Source organism: Pristiophorus japonicus, chromosome 7, assembly GCF_044704955.1.
Source record: "Pristiophorus japonicus isolate sPriJap1 chromosome 7, sPriJap1.hap1, whole genome shotgun sequence".
Taxonomy (NCBI): domain Eukaryota; kingdom Metazoa; phylum Chordata; class Chondrichthyes; family Pristiophoridae; genus Pristiophorus; species Pristiophorus japonicus.
In genome coordinates this window covers 133,679,353-133,699,651 of record NC_091983.1, presented here as the reverse complement: position 1 = coordinate 133,699,651, position 20,299 = coordinate 133,679,353, and the positions used below count along the sequence as shown (strand labels likewise).

Below are 20,299 nucleotides of genomic sequence, written 5' to 3'. Positions count from 1 at the left end.
TTCCCAATAATGGCACAGTTGAGAGTGATGTTCATCCTTTGGGGAAATTGCAGCCACAAACCCATTTTTCATCACCTCATTGCACTGCCTTGCTGATGCATTCATAACAAATAAATGTATAATATGAAAAATTACTGCACTAGGAGTTTTTGGCTTTTGATGACCTGATTGAACCCTATGGGATTAACGGGCCACTGGCAGCATGGATACAAAATTGGCTAAGGGATAGAAAGCAGTGTAGTGGTGACTGGTTGTTTTTCAGTTTGGAGGGAAGTATACAATGGTGCCCACACTGGTCTTTTGATATATGTTAATGGACTTGGGTCTACAGGGTATAATTTCAAAGTTTGCAGATGACACAATACCTAGAAGTGTAAGCAGTGAGGAAAATAGTAACAGACTTCAAGAGGACATACAGACTGATGAAATGGGCAGATACATGGAAGATGAAATTGAGCGCAGAGAAGTGTGAAGTGATATATTTTGGTAGGAAGATTAAGGAAAGCCAACGTAAATTAAATAGAACAATTTTAAAAGGGGTTCAGGAACAGTGAGACATGGGAGAAGTTGAGAAGGCTATAAAAAAACTAAACATACAGGTTCCTTTACTTTATAGACCGGTATAGAGTACAAAAGCAAGGAAGTTATGTTAAATCCTTATAAATCACTGGTTAGGACCCAGCTGGAGTATCGTGTCAAAGCCTTAGAAAGGGTGCAGAGGAGATTTTTTAAAATATTAAATCCTGGGATGTGGACTTTCCTAATTGCCTTTCAGAAGGTGGTGGTGAGCTACCGCCTTGAACCGCTGCAGTCCTTGTGGTGAAGGTATTCCCACAGTGCCGTTAGGTAGGGAGTTCCAGGATTTTGATCCAGTGACGATGAAGGAACGGCGATATATTTCCAAGTCAGGATGGTGTGTAACTTGGAGGGGAAATTGCAGGTGATGGTGTTCCCATGCACCTATTGCCCTTGTCCTTCTAGGTGGTAGATGTCGCGGGTTTGGAAGATGCTGCCAAGAAGCCTTGGTGAGTTGTTGTAGTGCATCTTGTAGCTGGTACATACTGCAGACACGTTGGTGGAACGAGTGCATGTTTAATGTGGCGGATGGGCTGCCAATCAAGCGGGCTGCTTTGTTCTGGATGGTGTCCAGTTTCTTCAATGTTGGAGCTACACTCATTGAGGAATAGCCATCTCACTCCTGACTTGTGCCTTGTAGATGGTGGAAAGGCTTTGGGGAGTCAGGAGGTGAGGCACTCACTGCAGAATACCCATCCTCTGACTTGCTCTTGTAGCCTGGCCCAGTTAAGTTTCTGGTCAATGGTGACCCCCAGAATGTTGATGGTGGGGGATTTGACAATGGTAATGTCGTTGAGGGTCAAGAGGCGGTGGTTAGAGTCTCGCTTGTTGGGGATAGTCATTGCCACTTATCAGCCCAAGCCTGAATGTCATCCATGTCTTTCTGCATTCGGGCATGGACTGCTTCGTTATCTGAGGAGTTGCGACTGACACTGAACACTCTGCAATAGTCAGTGATCATCCCCACTTCTGACCTTAATGATGGAGGGAAGGTCATTGATAAAGCAGCTAAAGATGGTTGGGCCCCAGTCACTGCCCTGAGGAACTCCTGCAGTGATGTCCTGGGGTTGTGATAATAGACCTCCAACAACTACAACTATCTTCCTTTGTGTTAGTTATGACTCTAGCCAGTGGAGCATTTTCCCCCTGATTCCCATTGACTTCAATTTTACTAGGCCTCCTTGATACCACACTCTATCAAATGCTGCCTTGATGTCGAGGACAGTTACTCTCACCTCACCTCTGAAATTCAGTTCTCTTGTCCATGTTTGGACCAAGGCTATACTGAATGAGGTCTGGAGCCAAGTCGTCCTGCCGGAAGATTTACTAGAATGGTATCAGGGATGCGGCACTTCAGTTATGTGGAGAGACTAGGGATGCTGGGTTGTCCTACTTAGAGCAGAAAAGATTAATGAGAGATTTGAGTGGGAGGCATTCAAGGAGGTGATCTTGAGGGGTGAGCAAGTATGTTCCCTTAAAGAAAAAGGGTGGGACTAATACATCGAGAGCCCCCTGGATGTCAAGGGGCATACAGGATAGGATAAAGGAAAAAAAAGGAGGCTTATGACAGATACCAAGGGCTCAATGCTGCAGAAACCCTCGGACTATAGAAAGTGCAGGGGTGAAATTAAAAAGGAAATTAGGAAAACAAAGAGAGCATGAAAACATTTTGGCAAGTAAAATCAAGGAAAACCCAAAGATGTTTTATAAATATATTAAGAGCAAGAGGATAACTAAAGAAAAGAATAGGGCCGATTAGAGACCATAAAAGGTAATCTGTGTGTGGAGGTGGAAGACGTGGATATGGTTCTGAATGAGTACTTTGCCTCTGTTTTCACAAAAGAGAGGGGCGATGCAAACATGCAATCAAGGAGGAGGAGTGTGAAATACTAAACGAAATAAACATAATGAGAGAGAAAGTATTGAGGGGTTTAGTAGCTTTGAAGGTGGATAAATCTCCAGGCCCGGATTAAGATGTTAAGAGAAGCAAAAGAGGAAATAGCAAAGGCTCTGACCATCATTTTCTAATCATCTCTGGCTACAGGTGTGGTGGTGTGTAAGGTCTGGAAGATTGCTAACGTTGTACCTTTGTTTAGAATGGGATAGATGGAGTAATTAAAGGCCAGTCAGCCTAACCTCGATGGTGGGAAAATTATTGGAAAAATTCAGAGGGACAGGATAAATCTTCATTTTAGAAAGAGACGGATTAATCAAAGACAGTCAGCACAGATTTGTTAAAGGAAGGGTGGGTCTGGCTAACTTGATTGAATTTTTTGAGAAGGTAACAAAGAAGTTCAATGAGGGTAGTGAGTTTGATGTAGTGTATATGGATTTTAGCAAGGTTTTTGATAAGGTCCCACATGGTAGACTGGTCACGAAAGTAAACGCCGATGGGATCCAAGGCAAAGTGGCAAGCTGGATCCAAAATTGACTCAGAGGCAGGATGCAAAGGGTAATGGTTGATGGGTGTTTTTGTGAATGGAAGGCTGTTTCGAGTGGAGTCCTACACGTCTCTGTATTCGGTCCCTTGCTTTTTGTGCTTTATCAACGATTTAGACTTGAAGGTAGGGGGTATAATTAAGAAGTTTGTAGATGATACTAAAATCGGTTATCTGGTTGATAATGAAGGAAGAAGCTGTAGATTGCAGGAAGATATCAGTGAACTGGTCAGGCGGGCAGAACAACGACAAATGGAATTCAATCCGGAGAAGTGTGAGGTAATGCATTTGGGGAGGGCTAACAAGGCAAGGGAATACACATTAAATGGTAGGACACTGAGAACTGTAGAGCAACGGAGGAACCTTGGAGTGCATGTCTACAGATCCCTGAAGGTAGCAGGTCAGGTAGACAAGGTGGTTTAAAAGGCATATGGAATACTTGCCTTTATTAGCTGAGGCATAGAATATAAGAGCAGGGTGGTTATGCTTGAATTGTATAAAACACTAGTTAGGCCACAGCTAGAGTACTGCGTGCAGTTCTGGTGGTCACATTACAGGAAAGATGTGATTGCACTAGAAAGGGTGCAGAGGAGATTTACAAGGATGCTGCCTGGACTAGAGAATTTTAGCTGAGGAAAGATTGGATAGGTTGGGTTTGATTTCTTTGGAACAGAGGAGGCTGAGGGGAGACCTGATTGAGGTGTATAAAATTATGAGGGGCCAAGATAGAGTGGATAGGAAAGACCTATTTCCCTTAGCAGAATGGTCAATAACCTAGGGGCATAGATTTATAGTAATTTGAAGGAGGTTTAGAGGGGATTTGAGAGGAATTGTTTTCACCCAGAGGGTGGTGGGGTGGGGTCTGGAAGGGTGCTAAAGGCAGAAACCGTCACTATATTTAAAAAGTACTTGGATGTGCACTTGAAGTGCCGTAACCTACAAGGCTACAGACCAAGAGCTGGAAAGTGGGATTAGGCTGGCTAGCTCTTTGTCGGCCGGCGCGGATACGATGGGCCGAAATGGCCTCCTTCCGTGCTGTAAATTTCTATGGTTCTATGATTTGATAAAGGTGTTCAAAAGTATGAAGCATTTTTAATAGAATAACTAAGGAGAAACTGTTTCTAATGGCAGAAGAGTCGATAACCAGAAGACAGATTTAATTTAATTGGCAAAAGAACCAGTGGGGAGATAAGAATTTTTTTAATGCAGCGAGTAATGATCTGGAATGCATCACCCAAAAGGGTGGTGGAAGCAGATTCAAGAATAACATTCAAAAGCGAATTGGATAAATGCTTGAGTGGAAATATTTGTAGGACTATGGGAAGAGTAGGGGAATGGGACTAATTGGATAGCTCTTTCAAAGAGCTGGCACAGGCATGATGCGCCAAATGGCCTCCTTCTGTGCTGTGTCAATTTTGTGTGATATCTATAGGAGTTATTTTAATTTTTATCGCTAGGTGCAAAATTAGTGATGGTGAATTGACAGCCTGTTTTGCACCTGATTCAATTACGTTTTCCAAATTACCACCTATGAATTGGTTAAGGACTGATTTGCCCCATTGGATGCTCCCACCAAGGACCAATGCTCACAGGCAGTGCTGGTTGGAAAATTTTAGGCTACAGCTCTTGATTTTCCAACCAACAATTTCTAAATGAGAAGTGCATTTAAAGTAAAAAAAGGGCATATATTAAATAAACTAATCAAACTCAAAGAGGATAATGGATTGTATTCACACATTTCAAAATAATCTAAGGAAGAGATAGCAGAGGCATTACTACACATATTTAATTTGTTCGAAAAAGGTGTAGTGCTAGAGGACTGGCAGATAGCTAATGTAATGCAGCGCGACAGCTACAGGAAAAATGCAGGGAACGGCGCCAGCCCTTATACATGGCCGCCTTCGACCTTACGAAGGCCTTTGACACTGTCAACCCCGAGGGTCTATGGAGCGTCCTCCTCCGTTTTGGATGCCCCTAAAAGTTCGTCACCATCCTCTGCCTATCCACAACGACATGCAGGCTGTGATCCTTACCAACGGATCCACCACAGACCCAATCCACGTCCGGACCGGGGTCAAACAGGGCTGCGTCATCGCCCCAACCCTCTTCTCAATCGCCGCCATGCTCCACCTCACAGTCAACAAGCTCCCTGCTGTAGTGGAACTAAACTACAGAACCAGCAGGAAACTGTTCAACCTGCGCCGTCTCCAGGCCAGATCCAAGACCACCCCAACCTCTGTCGTCAAGCTACAGTACGCGGACGACGCCCGCGTCTGCGCACATACGGAGGCTGAACTCCAGGACATAGTCGACGTATTTACTGAAGCGTACGAAAGCATGGGCCTTATGCTAAACATCTGTAAGACAAAGGTCCTCAACCAACCTGTCCTCACCGCACAGCACTGCCCCCCAGTCATCAAGATCCACGGCGCGGCCCTGGACGTCGTGGATCACTTCCCATATCTCGGGAGCCTCCTATCAACAAGAGCAGGCATCAACGACGAGATCCAACACCGCCTCCAGTGCGCCAGTGCAGCCTTCGGCCGCCTGAGGAAAAGGGTGTTTGAAGACCAGGCCCTCAAAACTACCACCAAGCTCATGGTCTACAGGGCTGTGGTAATACCTGCCCTCCTGTATGGCTCAGAGACATGGACCATGTACAGTAGACACACCAAGTTACTGGAGAAATATCACCAACGATGTCTCTGCAAGATCCTACAAATCCCCTGGGAGGACAGGTGCACCAACGTCAGCGTCCTCCTTCAGGCTAACATCCCCAGCATTGAAGCACTGACCACACTCGATTAGCGCCACTGGGCAGGCCACATAGTCCGCAAGCCAGACACGAGACTCCCAAAGCAAGTGCTCTACTCTGAGCTCCTTCACAGCAAATGAGCCAAAGGTGGGCAGTGGAAACGCTACAAGGACACCCTCAAAGCCTCCCTGATAAAGTGTGACATCCCCACTGACATCTGGGAATCCCTGCCCCAAGACCACCCTAAGTGGAGGAAGTGCATCTGAGAGGGCGCTGAGCACCTCTGGTCTTGTCGCCGAGAGCATGCAGAAATCAAGCGCAGGCAGTGGAAAGAGCGTGCGGCAAACCAGTCCCACTCACCCCTCTCCTCAATGACTATCTGTCCCACCTGTGACAGAGTCTGTGGTTCTCATATTGGACTGTTCAGCCACCCCAAAGAACTCACTTCAGGAGTGGAAGCAAGTCTTCCTCAATCCTGAGGGACTGCCTATGATGATGATGATGATGATGATTTAAGGAGGGTGTTAGAACGTGTCCAGGGAATTATAGACCAGTTAGCTTAACATCGGTGATAGGAAAAATAATGAAATCTTTACTAAAGGAGAAAATAGAACATCTGTAAAGCAAAAATATAATGAATAGTTAGCATGGATTTCAAAAAGAAAAGTCTTGCTTGACCAACCTCATTGAATTTTTTGAAGCGGTAACAAAGAGTAGACAATGGTAATGCAGTAGATGTAATTTATCTAGATTTTCAAAAGGCCTTCGATAAGGTACCCCATAATTGACTGATGAACAAGGTCAGAGAATGCGGAGTCAGGGGACAATTAGCAAAAAGGTAGTTAGCTGGCTTCAAGACCGAAAGCAGAGAGTAGGGATATTCACAGTGGCAGAAGGTGGGTAGTGGTGTTCCACAAGAATCAGTGCTGGGACCACTGTTCACAATTTATATTAACGATTTAGATTTTGGAATCAAAAACACAATTTCAAAATTTGCGGATGACACTAAATTGGGGGGTGGGGGTGGGGGGAGGAGGGGTAGTCAATACCAAGGAGGACTGCAACAAATTACAGAAGAACATTAATAAACTTGCAGAATGGGCATATAATTGGCAAATGAAGTTCAGCATGGATGAATGTGAGGTATTATATTTGGGTAGGATGCAAGTCTAGATGGGGTAGAGGAACAAAGGGACCTCAGAGTACAAATACTCAAATCACTAAACGATGCGACACAGGTTAGCAAGGTCATAAAAAAGCAAACAAAGCACTCGGGTTTATTTCTGGAGGTATAGAATTGAAAAGTAAGACAGTTATGCTAAACTTGTATCAAATCTTGATCAGACTACACTTAGAATATTGCTTACAGTTCTGGTCACCATATTATAAAAAGGATTTGGAGGCACTGGAGAGGGTATAGAGAAGATTTAGAAGAATGATACCAGAAATGCGAGGGTATACATATCAGGAAGGGATGAACAGGCTGTGTCTCTGTTTTCTTGAAAAAAGGCGGCTGAGGGACGACCTAATAGAGGTCTTTAAAATTATGAAAGGTTTTGATAGAGTGGCCATAGAGAGACTGTTTCCACTTGTGGGGAAGACCATAACTAGAGGCCATCAATATAAGATAGTCACCAAGAAATCCAATAGGGAATTCAGAAGAAACTTCTTTACCCAAAGAGTGGTGAGAATGTGGAACTCGCTACCACAGGGAGTGAATAGTATAGATGCATTTAAGGGGAGGCTAGATAAGCATATGAGGGAGAAGGGAATAGAGGATTATGTTGATAGATTTAGATGAGGAAAGACAGGAGGAGGCTCGAGTGGAGCATAAACGCTGGCATGGACTGGTTGGGCCGAATGGCCTGTTTCTGTGCCGTATACCCTATGTAAATGCAGTTTCTTGCTGGAAGCACCCGAATGGGGAATCAGCCTTATATTATTCTCTTTGGTTTTAGGTAATGTTTTGCCACTTTTGGGTTTTTAATTTCTCTTTATAGATAATCTTCAATGTAAAAGTTCATCTTACTGTTGTATTGGGCCCTTTTAGTGCATCCCAGCTGCAGAATTAAAATGTCTACCACTGATCAAAAGGCTAACCTTTCTAGATTCAAAACTCCATTGCAATTAGCTTCTAATATGCCAATCAGTTTTCTGCCGATGGGTTCGGTTAAAATTATCTCGGCCTGGGATCAATTCAGAGAACTCTGTTACTCCGACACAAGCCTCGTGCATTTCCCCCACTCCTTTTGGCCCACTATTGGTAGCTGCGCCTTTAGCTGTTCAAGTTCTAAACTCTGGAATTCCCTCTGTACACTTCTCTGCCTCTCCTTAAAACCCATCGCTTTGACCATGCTTTTAGTCAACTCTCCTAATATCTCCTCCTTTGGCTCGGCATGGACTTTTGTCTAAATATATTCCTCAAAGCATCTTCAGATGATTTTCTACATTATAGGTGCTACATAAAATCTAGTTGTTGTTTAGGTACTTATCAGTGACGATACTTGCAAGTGGAATAAAAAGAAAATGGGTGAAATAGGTCACTCTGCACCTTAAAAGAGAAAATGTTTTGGGTATAAACCTGTTGTTAAATCTGTATACACCTGCATAACTTTCTTTTCTCATTTCAAGTGCAGATAGACCTACTGAGTATTTCCAGCATTTTCAGTTTTTCCTTTCACTTGTATTTGCTTTTAAGTGGTTAGCTAAAGGGTGTGTCTGCAATGAGTTTAATTTGAAGAGACCAGATGATATAAGAGTGAACCTTTACCAGTCTTTTTTAAATGCTTTCTGAATCTAAAGATTCAGTTCTAAGTCTGACCCAAACTCGCCCGTTTTGGGCATTAAAATTTTATTTCACTTCCAATTTTACAAAAAAGAATTGAATCAGAAAGGAATGCAGGAATTTTGTGCTAAAATTGAATTATAATTTGAGTTAATTGACGAACTTAAGGAGCAGAGTACTCTATGTTGAATTCTATCATTATATAGAGGAAAGTAAGTAGCACTGTCTACAGCTGCCCATTTAGATTCTGTAGTTTGTGACTATCCATTTGAAGTTATTTGCAACTCCCAGTCCCAATCCAGTAGAATGTACTTTTTTCCCCCAAATCCTTTGTCTGAATGCAAAAAAGAATGAAAATTTACATATTGGGGCAAATTTGCAGTCGGTATGATGGCGTATGAGTCAGCCATCATACCGCTGTTGAAATAGACACCAAGTTGGGGATTTCCACTTGCGCTTGCGCTTATCCTGAACTTGCAATCTGTCAAGTTCTGAGAATCCTTGTTGCTGGCGCAGAGATGGGCTAATTGGCAAGCAATTACGCAGTAAAATTTTACGCCTGGTGCAAACAGAGCCTGTTTGTACAGCGTAAGGGGGATATTCAGCAGCTGGAAATATACATCCGTCATGACACAAATTTTCAATAAATATCTCTCTCCTCATAACTGTCTCCTGATCCCAGCATAACTCTACCAAGTATGGCAGATTGATTTATTTATTAATTTGCTGGGATGAGTGAGACTAAAAAATCATGAATGGGCATCAGAGATTTCTGTTTCCTGATTGGAGCACCGCTCTACATGATCCCAGGTACGGTTACGCACACGGTGCACCCCTCGGATCCGTGGGCCACTACTCTGTGCTCAACTCCGCAGAGAAACAATGCAAGTTTTCGAAGGAAGCCTAGCACCAGGTAAGTGCGGATTTCTTTCGGAGGTCAGCGGTATACTCCTTAGCTACTCCAGAATTTCAGGCCAATGTATTTTAGGAATACTTTTTATTTCCAAATTGCAGTTATGGAGGTCTAATTTGCAATTCCAGTAATCTCTGGAAGTCAATGTTAAGATATTTAGGCCTAGCAATAAAGGTACTCCTTACTATTGTTGGAAACATTATTTGATTTTATGCCAGCAATATGATTTTTTATATTATACTGGTCATCCTCTGCTTTTTACAATGAGTTATAGTTCCGCACTGTATATTAACTGATTTTAACAGGTGCTACATTTGATAGTTTTAGCATAAATTCAGTAAGAAAAATCAGTTGCTGAAAAAAGCTCCCCAACATAAATAAACACTTTGCCATGGATGTCTGTTTGTGTATACTGTAATAAAGTTTGAAATGCTCAGTGTCTGCATTTCCTCTTATCCATAAATATAAACAATAGTAAAGGCTTATGGAAGTCTTGCCAGCCCTGGCAGTATGTAGAAATAAATGCTGCTTGACTGATTTATTCTTGTGTCTTATGTTTTCTTGAATAAACCAGTGAGTGTGGATTTCAAAATGTTATGAGCCTCAGAATCACAAAAGAATGCGTTGGTTGATTTTTGAATAAATAGTCCCATGTCGTCATTTCTGAAATGTAATTACCTGTCGTTGGATACTGTTTGCAAGCTAACACCCCTACTTCTTTGTTTTCTGCATTGTCCTGTATGTCGAAGTGAGAGATTGCAATTCTGAGGAAATACTTTTAAATATTTAATTTCTGGTGGAGTTTAGTGAATACAAACTGTGCTGCTTGATAAATGGAATTTGTTTTTTCCCCACTGAGTAAATATTTGCAAGATTTTATCCTCTTATCATACCGAGAAGTATCTTTAAGAAGTGAGCATTTTATATTCCCAGCAAGAGTCCTTTAATGTAGGCTAAGATTTGGGGCCCAATTTTGGCCATGACTTGCATCAATTTTTTTGGAGTAAGTTTTTTCTGGTGTAAGTTTAAAAAATGCCATTTTCCCCAAAAAATTTGCTTCAGAGTAAGTCAGTTGGGTGCGATTTTTTTTTTAGTTCAGTTTTTTTTTCAATAGATACTTAGGCCAGTTTTGGCCATTTATGCCACTTTGGCCAGCTAAAACTTACTCCAAATCGACTTCGGTCAGCATATGTGGCCAGCTCTGAAAAACATTGCGGGCAGTTAAGAATTCGGCGTAGGTTAGTACATTTAAAGCACCAACACTTACTTTTTGTGCTTTGTTTAGTGCTTTGTAATAAGCAAGCAATCAATCAATAACAAATAAAAATTGAAGTCCTATCTTTATGCCAGAATCAAGTTTTGTTTTTAAAGTCCACCCCCTCACCAAAACACTCTTTCTTTCCCCCCCCCCCCCGCCATCAAAACACTCTGTCTCTCCCCCCCTTCAAAACATCCTTTCTCCCTTTCTCTCCCCCCGCCCCATCAAAACACTTTGTCTTTCTCTCCCCCCCCCCCCCCCCCCAATCAAAACTCTCAAGCACAAGCATCAATAAATAAAAATTAATACCTCGGCCCGGGAAGTCAGTTGGCCGGCCGGCCAGTGCGGGAGACTACTCGGCCGGGGATAGGGTGCGGCGAAGATCGGGGTGTACTTTCGGCCGGGGATAGGGGCTGCAAGCATCAGGTCCTGCTCACAGCCTGCAGGACACGCTGGGAGGGTAGAAGCATGCGCACAGCTTCCGGCAGTGCTTTTTGCGCTGGCCTGTTGCTTCGCCCTCCCACTTCACAAGCTGCGCCACGCTGGGATACTGGAGAGCAGGCAGGATGGAGCCCCTTTTTTTTGGCGCCGTTTTTAGCATGTAAAGTCGACGCATTTAAGGTAAGTGTGCCGAAAAAAGGGGTTGGGGAGAATTGGGCCCATGGTGCCAAATTCTACCCTTGTAGAACTCTAATGTGGAATTACAGCTACACTGTACAACAGAAACATTGGCAGCAACAACAATGTGCTTTTATATAGTGCAGAGAAAGGTTCAGGGGAAGAAAGGAATGGACACTGGGTCTTAATATGACTGCTGGGAGAGGTGACAAAGCTTGGTTAAAGAGAGGTTTTAAAGATCGAGAGAAAGGTGAAGGCAGAAAGGCTTAAGGAGAGAGTTCCTTAGAGTAGAGGTGAAGGCGCTCTGTCTCCAATGGTAAAATGGTGGAGGGGTTGGTGCGCAGAAAGTCAGAATCAAAGAACTTGAGGGCACAGGAAGAAATATAAGGATGAAGGAGGTTGTAGCGGTAGGGTGAGGCAAGGCCATGATGGGGTTTGTAGCTGAATATCCATGTATTAGGGAATAGGGAGCCAGTATAGGTAAATGGGGGTAATGGACAAGTAACATTTAGTGCAGGATAGGATACTGGCAGCAGAGTTTTGAATAACTGGGTGTTTCAGTGGCAAGGAGAGTTCTTAGAGTTTATGCAGTGTGGATTTGCGTGTGAAATTCTTGTCTATCGCATCAGCCTTTCAGTGTTTCGCTAATTTATGCTGTCATTTTTAAATCAGAGTGCTTTTAGTTTCCAATGTGCTCTGACTTTGAATTATGAACAATGTGGCTGCTCATGGAGTAGATTCTTCTAACCCAATGACATTCTGGAATACCCAAGCAAGGTGAAGGCACGAATGATGGTATTGTTGCCTGATCCTGGTAGTATGTACTTTAGTGGCACAAGTTTTAAAGATTAGTGATTTAGTAGGATGCTTTTTTAAAAAAAAATTGGTGCAGGGTGGAAATGTTTTCACTCTTCTGCCTATGATCTATCTCATCTGGGAGTATTTAATGCCTATTGGGTACCAAGAGTATTAAAATATTCAATTTCCCAGCATTAATATCACCACATTAATATGATTTGCATATAGATAAAACAAAAACAAGTCCTCAATGTGACTTATTCTGAGACTGACCCCTGGTTCTAGACTCTCCAGCCAGGGGGAACCACCTCCCTGCATCTATCCTGTAAGAATCTTGTATGTTTCAATGAGATACCTCTCATTCTTCTGAACTCTAGCGAATATAGGCCTAGTCTACTCAATCTCTCCTCATAGGACAATCCCCCATCCCAGGAATCAGTCTGGTGAACATTTATTGCACTCTCTCCATGGCAAGTATATCCTTCCTTAGGTAAGGAGACCAATACTCCAGGCGTGGTCTCACCAGGGCCCTGTATAATTGCAGTAAGACGTCTTTACTCGTACTCAAATTCTCTTGCAAAAAAGGCCAATTTACCATTTGCTTTCTTAATCGCTTGCTGTACCTGCATGTTAACTTTGTGATTTGTGTACAAGGATACCTATTTCCCTCTGAACACCAATTTTTCCCGATCTCTCACCATTTAAAAAAAAAAATAGTCTGCTTTTCTATTTTTCCTACCAAAGTGGATAACTTCCCATTTCTCCACATTATATTCCATTTGCTATATTCTTGCCCACTCGATTAGCTTGTCAATATCCCCTTGAAGCCTCTTTGCATCCTCCTCACATAGAAACATAGAAAATAGGTGCAGGAGTAGGCCATTCGGCCCTTCTAGCCTGCACCGCCATTCAATGAGTTCATGGCTGAACATTCAACTTCAGTACCCCATTCCTGCTTTCTCGCCATACCCCTTGATCCCCCTAGTAGTAAGGACCTCATCTAACTCCTTTTTGAATATATTTAGTGAATTGGCCTCAACAACTTTCTGTGGTAGAGAATTCCACAGGTTCACCACTCTCTGGGTGAAGAAGTTCCTCCGCATCTCGGTCCTAAATGGCTTACCCCTTATCCTTAGACTGTGACCTCTGGTTCTGGACTTCCCCAACATTGGGAACATTCTTCCTGCATCTAACCTGTCTAACCCCGTCAGAATTTTAAATGTTTCTATGAGGTCCCCTCTCATTCTTCTGAACTCCAGTGAATACAAGCCCAGTTGATCCAGTCTTTCTTGATAGGTCAGTCCCGCCATCCCGGGAATCAGTCTGGTGAACCTTCGCTGCACTCCCTCAATAGCAAGAATGTCCTTCCTCAGGTTAGGAGACCAAAACTGTACACAATACTCCAGGTGTGGCCTCACCAATGCTCTGTACAACTGTAGCAGCACCTCCCTGCCCCTGTACTCAAATCCCCTTGCTATGAAGGCCAACATGCCATTTGCTTTCTTAACCGCCTGCTGCACCTGCATGCCAACCTTCAATGACTGATGTACCATGACACCCAGCTCTCTTTGCACCTCCCCTTTTCCTAATCTGTCACCATTCAGATAATAGTCTGTCTCTCTGTTTTTACCACCAAAGTGGATAACCTCACATTTATCCACATTATACTTCATCTGCCATGCATTTGCCCACTCACCTAACCTATCCAAGTCGCTCTGCAGCCTCACAGCATCCTCCTCGCAGCTCACACTGCCACCCAACTTAGTGTCATCCACAAATTTGGAGATACTACATTTCATCCCCTCATCTAAATCATTAGTGTACAGTGTAAACAGCTGGGGCCCCAGCACAGAACCTTGCGGTACCCCACTAGTCACTGCCTGCCATTCTGAAAAGTACCCATTTACTCCTACTCTTTGCTTCCTGTCTGACAACCAGTTCTCAATCCATGTCAGCACACTACCCCCAATCCCATGTGCTTTAACTTTGCACATCAATCTCTTGTGTGGGACCTTGTCGAACACCTTCTGAAAGTCCAAATATACCACATCAGCTGGTTCTCCCTTATCCACTCTACTGGAAACATCCTCAAAAAATTCCAGAAGATTTGTCAAGCATGATTTCCCTTTCACAAATCCATGCTGACTTGGACCTATCATGTCACCTCTTTCCAAATGCACTGCTATGACATCCTTAATAATTGATTCCATCATTTTACCCACTACCGATGTCAGGCTGACCGGTCTATAATTCCCTGTTTTCTCTCTCCCTCCTTTTTTAAAAAGTGGGGTTACATTGGCTACCCTCCACTCTATAGGAACTGATCCAGAGTCAATGGAATGTTGGAAAATGACTGTCAATGCATCCGCTATTTCCAAGACCACCTCCTTAAGTACTCTGGGATGCAGTCCATCAGGCCCTGGGGATTTATCAGCCTTCAATCCCATCAATTTCCCCAACACAACTTATGTTTACATTTAGCTTTGTATTATCAGCAAACTTGGATACATTACATAAGAACATAAGAAATAGGAGCAGGAGTAGGCCATTTGGCCCCTCGAGCCTGCTCCGCCATTCAATAAGATCAGGGCTGATCTGGTCATGGACTCGGCTCCACTTCCCTGCCCTCTCCCCATAAACCATTACTGCCTTATCACTCAAAAATCTGTCTATCTCCACCTTAAATGTATTCCATAACCAAGCCTCCACAGCTCTCTGGGGCAGATAATTCCATAGATTTACAACCCTCAGAGAAAAAATTTCTCCTCATCTCAGTTTTAAATGGATGACCCCTTATTCTAAGACTTTGGGCTAGAGTTTCCCTGATCTGTTTTTCTGGCGCCCTCACCCGAGGTGCATCGCTTTTGTCCGCCTCCAAGCGCACCGAAAAAAGACGTCGGTATTCTCCTCTCTTCGGTCGTGGCGCAGCGTGGCCCAATGGATTGGGGGTGGAGCCAGGTCCCAGCGGTGAAAACAGTGCTGGGATCTCTGCATATGCACGCTAGAGTCTCCGCGCATGTGCAGTAGCTCCTGGCAGGCCGAATCTGTGAGTACGCGCTGCAGGCTGTGTGGGAGGGATCCTAAGCTCGCCGTTCCTAGCCTGGCCGAATGGGCTCCCTCATCGGCGACCCACTACGTTCCCTAAGGTCGGACTTCTATTTTTTATTTGTTATTTATTGATTGATTTTGGTGCTTTAGATGCAGGGCTCCTTCTATTTTCTTATTATTTATTGATTGCTTATTACTTTGGTCTTGGTGCTTTAGGTGTAGGGTTCCTTCTATTTTATTTGTTAATTAATTGCTTATTACTTTTTGTGCTTTGTTTGGTGCTTGGTGGTGCTTTAAATGTAGTTACTTGCGCCGATTCCTTAACACTAGGTAAGGTTTTTCTGTGCGGACAGAAGTGGCAACATACGCTGGCCTAAGTTAATTTGGGGCAACTATTTGCTGGCCAAATGCCTAAAATGGGGGTAAGTGGCTGGGAACACCCCCTTTTGGGAAAAAAAACTGAACTTTAAAAAAAAACCTAACTAACAAACTCACTTACACTGGCGCAATTTATATGGCCAGAATTGCAACTAAAAAGATAGTCCAGAAAAATCAAGTTGCTCCAAAAAAAGGAGCAACTCCTGGGGAAACTTGGGCCCAATGTCCCTCAGTTTTAGTTTCCCCTATGAATGGAAATATCCTCACTGCATCCACCTTGTCGAGCCCCCTCATTATTTTATAAGTTTCAATAAGATCACCTCTCATTCTTCTGAACTCCAATGAGTATAGGCCCAATTTACCCAACCTATCTTAAGTCAACCCCATCATCTCCGGAATCAACCTAGTGAATATTCACTGAACAGCCTCCAATGCAAATATATCCTTCCTTAAATACAGAGATCAAAACTGTACGCAGTACTCCAGGTGTGGCCTCACCAATACCCTGTACAGTTGTAGAAGTACATCCCTGCTTTTATACTCTATGCCCCTTGCAAAAAAGGCCAATATTCCATTTGCCTTCCTGATTACTTGCTGTACCTACATACTAACTTTTTGTGTTTCATGCACAAGGACCCCAGGTCTCTCTGTACTGCAGCAGTTTGCTTTTCTATTATTTCTTTCAAAATAGATTATCTCACATTTTCCCACATTATACTCCATCTGCCAAATTCTTTCCCACTGACTTAGCCTGCCTATATCCCTTTGCAGATTTCTTGTGTCCTCCTCACAATTTGCTTTCCCACCCATCTTTGTATCATCAGCAAACTTGACTACATTATATTTGGTCCCCTCATCCAAATCATTGATATAGATTGTGAACAGCTGATCCTTGCGGTACCCCACTAGTTACAGCCTGCCAACCCGAAAATTACCCATTTATTCCTACTCTGTTTTCTAGTGCAGTATATCGCCCCCAATCCCATCAGCCCTAATTTCTTTCACTAATCTCTTGTATTGCACCTTATCGAAGTCTTTCTGAATATCCAAATACACCACATCCCCTTTATCTATTCTGCTAGTTGCAACCTCAAAAAACTCAACAGAATTGTCAAACATGATTTCCCTTTCAAAAATCCATGTTGACTTTGCCCAATCTTATTATTTAAATGCCCTGTTACCACATCCTTAATAATAGATTTGAGCATTTTTTTCTACTACTGATGTCTGGCTAACTAGTCTGTAGTTCCCCATTTTCTCTCTCCCTCCTTATCTACCTTCCACTCTGCAGGAACCGTTCTAGAATGTATGGAAATTTGGAAGATGACAACCAATGCATCCACTATCTCTATAGCCATCTCTTTCAAAACTCTAGGATGTAGGCCATCGGGTCCAGGGGATTTATCGGCTTTCAGTCCCATTTGTTTACTAATACTAATTTCTTTCAGTTCTGCATTCTCACTAAACCCTTGGTTCTCCACTATTTCCGGCAAGTCTTTTGCATCTTCCTTGAAGACAGACACAAAGTATTTGTTTAATTTCTCAGCCTGTAAGGGACCCACACTTACTTTCGCTAATGTTTTCCTTTTTACATACCTATAGAAGCTTTTACAGGCTGTTTTTATATCCAGCTAGTTTACTCTCTATTTTCCATTTATCAATTTCTTGGTCCTCCTTTGCTGAATTCTAAAATCCTCCCAATCCTCAGACTTACCACTCTTTTTGGCAACATTATAAGCCTCTCCCTTTGATCTAATATATTTTTAACTTCTCTTGGCAGCCACGGTTGGATCACTTTTCCTGTGGGGTTTTTGTGCTTTAAAGGACTGTATATTTGTTGTAAATTATGTATTCTTTAAATGCTATCCATTGCTTGTCTACCATCATACCTTTTAATGTAGTTTCCCAATCTACCTTGGCCAACTCGCTCCTCATATTTACGTAATTCGCTTTGTTTCGATTTAAGACCCTAGTTTCAGATTCAACTAAATCATTTTCAAACTCATAAAATTCTATCATATAGAAACATAGAAAATAGGTGCAGGAGTAGGCCATTCGGCCCTTCGAGCCTGCACCACCATTCAATAAGATCATGGCTGATCATTCCCTCAGTACCCCTTTCCTGTTTTCTCTCCATACCCCTTGATCCCTTTAGCCATAAGGGCCATATCTAACTCCCTCTTGAATATATCCAATGAACTGGCATCAACAACTCCCTGCGGTAGGGAATTCCGCAGGTTAACAACTCTTTGAGTGAAGAAGTTTCTCCTCATCTCAGTCCTAAATGGCCTACCCCTTATCCTAAGACTGTGTCCCTTGGTTCTGGACTTTCCCATCATCGGTAACATTCGTCCCACATCTAGCCTGAGTAGTCCCGTCAGAATCTTAAGTTTCTATGAGATCCCCTCTCATCCTTCTAAACGCCAGTGTATAAAGGCCCAGTTGATCCAGTTTCTCCTCATATGTCAGTCCCGCTATTATGGTCACTCTTCCCTAAAGATCCCTTTACTACATGCTTATTAATTAACCTTTTCTAATTGCACAATGCTCGATCTAAAATAGCCTGTTCCCTAGTTAGTTCCTTAATATACTGATCTAGAAAACTATCTTGTATACATTCCATGAATTTGTCCTCTACACTATTACTGCAAATTTGGTTTGCCCAGTCTATATTAAAGACCTCCATGGTTACTGTATTTCCCTTATTTCATGTGTCTCTAATTTCCTGATTTATACTCTGCCTTGCATTTCAACTACTGTTTGGGGGGCCTATAATCAACTCCCACCAATGGTTTCTGCCCCTTGATATTACTTGGCTCCACCCAAACTGATTCTATTTCTTGATTTTCAGAGCTAAGATCCTTTCTCTCTACTGTCTTTATCCCATTCTTTATTATCAGGGCTACCCCTCCTTTTACATTTTGCATATCTCTTCTAAAAGTTAAGTATCCTGGAATTTTTACTTTCCAACCGTGGCCACTTTGCAACCATGTCTTCGTAATGGCTATTGGATCAAACCTATTAATTTCTATCTGCGCTATTAATTCATCTATTTTGTTGCGAATGCTTGGCGCATTCAGATATAGTGCCTTTTACTTTGACTTATTTCTATTCTTCCCTGATGTCACCTCTCTCTTGTTCTCTCTGTCCCTTCCTGACCCACTCTGCTTATTTTTACCCAAAACTTTGCTCTGCTGTAGGGCCTTGAGATTTTTCTTGCTGCTTTTAAATTTACTCTTTCCTGAATCTTCCCATCCCCCCATCCCCCCAATCCCCCCCATCATTTTGAAGCCCTGTCTACTGCTCTAGTTATTCGGTTCACCAGAACACTAGTCACAGCCTGGTTTAAGTGGAGCCCGTCCCTATGGAACAGCTCCCTCTTTTCCCAGTACTGGTGCCAGTGCCCCATAAAGTGAAACACCTTCCTCCCACACCACTCTTTGAACCACGCATTAATAAACCTCTAATCTGTTTGTCCCTATGCCAATTCGCGTATGGCTCCGGTAACAATCCAGAGATTATTACCTTTGAGGTTCTGCTTTTTAATTTGGATCCTAGCTCCTCAAACTCCCTCAGCAGAACTTCATCTATGTCATTGGTTCCTACGTGGACCATGACAACGGGATCCTCCCCCTCCAAGTTCTTCTCCAGTTAACATCAAGTAACTAATTACCAGTTATTGTTTGCAGGCAAGTAATCCTGTTCATTGAAAATGTTAATCCTTACAGCTACAATATATTTTCCTGGAGTAGTGTGAATGCTGCAGAGATTAATGGAGTGGAAATATAAAGGTAATGGGGAGAGGGGAAGAGGAAGAGATAGCAAGTTGCATTAGCTAGGCAAAATAGATGACTAGAAACAAGCTCTTGGGTAAATGAGTTACGAGCATCGAGCTATATATGATTAGGTGATAAACGTAGGTCGAAGGGCCGAATAGCCTACTCCTGCATCTATTTTCTATGTTTCTATGTAAGGAAGATTAGCATCATTCAAATTGATCTGGACAAATTAAATAGTTTGAATAGGGTGCAATAGATGGATTTTAATGTGCATAAATATAAAACATGTTGAATCATCGGAACATGATGAAAGGGTGTCTGTTAGCAATGGCGGAAAATAATTAGATATGATTGTTAATCATTCACTGAAATTTTCTGGAGTGATTAGAAGCCATAATCAATTATTCAAATTGTATATAGTCTGGTTGTGTAATTCTTTAGTTACCTTGCCGTCAGAAGAATGTTGAGCTAGAGAAGACTGCTGAGGATGATTTGTTCTTTATAAATTGAAACCCGAAGAACTGAGTTTGCCTTCATTGGAGAAAGAAAGACAAGAGTGGACAAGAACCAGGGGCTGAATTTTACAAACCTCGGTGGGTAGGTGGTGGGTCCTGACCCTGCTGCTATCTCTATCCTGGCCTCTGAAATGAATTTCCCCTGATTGGGCTTGTTAAGCCTGCCCAGTGCATTTCCAAGCCAATTAGAGGAAGCGAGTCTGGTGTTGTAATTTGATGTGCCATCAGCCGGTTTCCTTAAAGGGACCATGGCCAACTTTCTTTTGATATTTGTGCTGTCAGTGTTCTACAACATTGAGGTGCTGCAAACACTGACTAACATTGCACCCAGGCTCGCTCATGACTCCCTCCATATGCTTATGGAGGGAGTCACAGCACACAGGGAGGCACTCTTCCTTTTCCATGGGCAGAAGATACCTTCCTAGGAAATCAACACTG

At 42.8% G+C, this 20,299-nt stretch overlaps 1 protein-coding gene across 2 annotated transcripts in view; it reads left to right on the top strand.

The window, feature by feature from the left end:
• The window catches only part of LOC139267278 (histone deacetylase 2), a 93,337-nt gene that overhangs the window by 20,824 nt on the left and 52,214 nt on the right, over positions 1-20,299 (top strand). The gene's annotated exons all lie outside the window — the stretch shown is intronic.